At 44.3% G+C, this 4,359-nt stretch overlaps 1 protein-coding gene across 8 annotated transcripts in view; it reads left to right on the forward strand.

Moving 5' to 3' along the window:
• LOC122553085 (1-phosphatidylinositol 4,5-bisphosphate phosphodiesterase beta-4) overlaps positions 1-4,359 on the forward strand; it is a 533,291-nt gene that overhangs the window by 404,110 nt on the left and 124,822 nt on the right. The window lies entirely within an intron of this gene.

Below are 4,359 nucleotides of genomic sequence, written 5' to 3' on the forward strand. Positions count from 1 at the left end.
AATGTCCTGTACAGCCGCAACATGACCTCCCAACTCCTGTACTCAATACTCTGACCAATAAAGGAAAGCATACCAAACGCCTTCTTCACTATCCTATCTACCTGCGACTCCACTTTCAAGGAGCTATGAACCTGCCTCCAAGATTTCTTTGTTCACCAACACTCCCTCGGACCTTACCATTAAGTATGTAAGTCCTGCTAAGATTTGCTTTCCCAAAATGCAGCACCTCGAGTTATTAAACTCCATCTGCCACTTCTCAACCCATTGGCCCATCTGATCAAGATCCGTTGTAATCTGAGGTAACCTTCTTTGCTGTCCACTACACCTCCAATTTTGGTGTCATGTGCAAACTTACAAACTATACCTCTTATGCTCACATCCAAATCATTTATATAAATGATGAAAAGTAGTGGACCCAGCACAGATAGATAGGTTCTTGATTAGAAAAGAGATCAAGGGTTATGATGAGAAGGCAGAAGAATGGAGTTGAGGAATCATGTGCAAACTTACAAACTATACCTCTTATGCTCACATCCAAATCATTTATATAAATGATGAAAAGTAGTGGACCCAGCACCGATAGATAGGTTCTTGATTAGAAAAGAAATCAAGGGTTATGATGAGAAGGCAGAAGAATGGAGTTGAGGAACATATCGGCCATTATCGAATGGTGGAGCAGACTTGATGGGCTGAATGACCTAATTCTGCTCCAACATCATAGGGTCTAAGCTACTAAGGATCACTGTGCGATCTCTCAATTGCTGATCAAATGTACCAAGGCTGTTACCAATGCCAAAGCGCACTGCTTTGACTCGTTTCCCCGTAGTGAAGTCAGTGCTGCAGCCCCAGCTGGCACTCCCAATTGTAGGCTTGATAGACTGTGCACACATCATGTTCAGAGGGCTTTATCATAACACAGCTCAGTTCATCTGGTTCCACTCTATCAATGTGTAAGTCATCGGTGATCATCAGTACTACATCTTACAGATCTGTGTCAGGGAGACATTATGACGCCTATATCCTTGAGAATTCTTATGTTCCTGCTGACTTTGAGGATCCAGCTGCCACTAGTTACTGGGGGACAAGAACCACCATCTGTGACTGAGGCCAATACACCCATAATGGAGGCTGAGTATAGACACAAGGTAGACCATTTATTTAGCAGATGATAATCCTGCTGAAGGTGAAAGTGGATCAGTCTGGGTCAGGCCCAGTAGAACAGCCAGGACACTATCCCACATAATCCTGGCACAACGTCCTCTGTTGAAACAGAGCAGGCAAAGATGGGAGATGGCGGAGGCTGGTGAGCTAGGGGAGCAGGAGTAATCTTCCAAGGAGGAGGAAGGCATTGAGGGCAGACAAAACGTCACCTTCAGCGTGATAGAGTGCAGCAGCATGGAGCTCTGCAAGCCAGGTAGGAATTAACTGATTTCCAATCGCAGTCCATGAGAGTCACCCGTTGACTGTGAAATTGTTGGTGCACAACAAGCAAGGATTTTATTCCCAAGAGTCAATCATGGCTTATTTATGTTTATTGTCCCTTAGCTTTTGCTATTGCTGAATAAAAATGGCTGTGTTGAAGTATTTGAAGACCCTTCTGTATGTGATGGTCCCGTACTGAACAATGAAAAGATGTTGGGATACAGTGGGCAATGGGGGAAAAGCAGCAGTGGCTTAGGCTGGGTTGAACGATGGGGTTTGGGCAGGTCTGCTTTCTGGTTTGGTAGATGTTGGGATAAATGTATGAATTTACAGATGTATGTGCAATGAAATGTCAGCCATGCCCCCTTTGAAAAGTGTTAGTCTGTGATTGCTGTCCCACTTATATCAGACTGCCACTACTCGGTCGGCTGGTGTTTCACAGGTCGTGCCAGGGGTTCTGGGAGATCTGGCAGTGGGAAGTGCTTCTGCCTATGCTAAGTGTGTGTGTGTGTGTTGGGGGGGAGGGGGGTATCGGGAGGCAGCATAAGAGTGTGGTGCATAGTTAATGGGGTAAGCTTGAAACAATAGCACAAGAAAATATACTCAGCCTCCTGTTTATCAAACCCTCCATGAAAGGTGGCAAAGGTCAGGGAAAAGCTAACAGAGACCTGAGATCAAAAGTGTCATTGCCTTTTGTTCAAAGGGGTGGTCCTCATTGTAGAGAATACGAGGCTGAGATGTTGAATTGGTGCCAATGGCAGAACGAAGATGAGCACTGATGGAAAGCGAATCGTGAAAAACAGGATACAGACAATTGGGGCATGGGAGAACAATATCAAAATGGCAAGCAAAGTTCACGGCCTGTTGTTATTGAACTAAGTGTTGAGTGCCGAGGCTGTGAAGTGCCCGAATGGAAAATGATGTGCCTTTCTGCAGCTTTCATTGAGCTTCACTGGAGCACTGCTACAGGCTGAGGACAGAAATGTGAGCCTGAGAGCAAGATGGTTTTTGTTTCTGAAGTGGCAAGTGACAGAAAGGTCAGAGTTCTGCTTACAGATTGGCAAAGCAGTCACTCGGCCTGCATTTGGTCTCACGTTGTGAGCAGGGATACAGTAGACCAGATTAAAAGAAGTACAGAGTGAATTTTTACTTCACCTGGAAGGAGAGTTTGGCTGAGGACAGAGGTTGGCTGAGGACAGAGGAGGTAAAAAAAGCAAGTGTTATCCCTTCAGCAATCACGTGGGAAGTTGCAGTTTTGAACGGGAGATGTGGGGTGGATGTGGTGTTAAAGGTGTTGGAGGAATGGACCAGTGCATCACGGAGGGAGTGGCCTCTTTCAGAATGCTCACAGGGGAGAAGCGGGCAAGACATGATTGGTGGTGGCTTGACACTGGGGATGAGGAAAATGGCAGAGAATGGTCCTGCGAATGTTGGGTGGAAATTGAGGACAAGGAAAACCCCATCATTGTTCTGGGAGGGAGCGGAAGGGTTGAGGATGAAATTGCAGGAAGTGGGTCCAACCCAAGAAATTAAGTCCGGTTGAATGAGGTACAACTGAACATTTAATGACTCACTAATCATAGTTACTGATAACCCTTTGGGCCTGGAAAGCTAATTTATGGATTATCAAACATTCCAGAAGATTTCAGTATAAGTTTTTTTTTTCTTGAACAGGTTTATGCTATTTTAACTACTATCTTATGTCCCAAACTTTATTTAATCCTCTGTAAACCTATAGTTAGTGGATGATAATGCATTCTCAATGCAATTGACTGGAGATCCCCTCAACTTGGCCTCAGAATCAGACCAGTGTTGGGAATGGTGAAAGCTACATCAGGGAGATGACTCGATCTGTGTGGGTGGCTTTCTTCAAGGTCAGAGGTAATTGCTGCCTCTTTTGCTCCTGACTGCAAAATCCAAGCACTTATGACGAAATCGAGATGGACTGGCAGAAGTGCCCTCTCCCAGCTCCAGCAATGCTGGCTGTCCACCCACTATAAATGCAGACTTATTTGCTGCCTTCAAGGGAAGCTGGCGTAATGGGTGCATCTTGGTACAATAGAGAATGAAAGTGCTGCTGATGAGTGAAAGCTAGCGAGCTATTAAGGGATAAAGCCAAAAGGACAACAAGGCTGGCAACATCTAAATTAAATTTCAACAGGGATGCACAAACTAATTGCCTGGAGGCAACGATCATTTAATGTCAGAGCAATTATTCACACACGTCACTGCCTGACAATTCTCACTCCTTCAAACTCAGCCAGGATCATTGCCAAGTTAGGCTTTTGGCTGCAGCTCTCGGGAATATTCAGTTTAATTGAAAACTGATGCTGGAGCTGTGCTCTGAAACCAGGAATGAGTTTGAGTTGTGGAAGCAGGGGACAATGTAACAACTGTGGGCTGTGAGAAGGATTGAGTACAACAGAGAGAAGTTAGGCGTTATCTCAACTCAAGCAATTTGAAGATTTGAGAGTGTGCAAAGGCAGCAATTATCCATGAAACTAATACGTAACATGTTCTGTCAGCTCATCTGATGATCTGTAAGGCAGATCAATGAGCCATGCAAAGTCTCATCTTAATAAGTATTCATTCAGTCCGCCACAAAGATTGAAAAAATGCTCATTTAAAAACATGCATATCTTGTCCAGAGTATGATTATAACATGCCTGATTTACATTATTGAATGAATGTATGTAAATTGTTGTAAATCTGACAACACTCAGCTCCACCTCACCATCAACTCTCTCAACTCCTCTGCTGTTGCGAGATTAACATACAGTTTATCCTATATCCAGTATTGGATGACAGAAATTTCCACCAATAAAATATCAGGAAGACCATAGCCATTGTTTTCAATCCCTACTGTAAATTCCGTTCCTAGTTACCAACTCCATCCTCCTACCTGGCAACAGTCTGAGATGAAGCCAGTGTGTTCTC

The sequence above is a fragment of the Chiloscyllium plagiosum genome, chromosome 9 (genome assembly GCF_004010195.1).
Source record: "Chiloscyllium plagiosum isolate BGI_BamShark_2017 chromosome 9, ASM401019v2, whole genome shotgun sequence".
Classification (NCBI taxonomy): Eukaryota; Metazoa; Chordata; class Chondrichthyes; order Orectolobiformes; family Hemiscylliidae; genus Chiloscyllium; species Chiloscyllium plagiosum.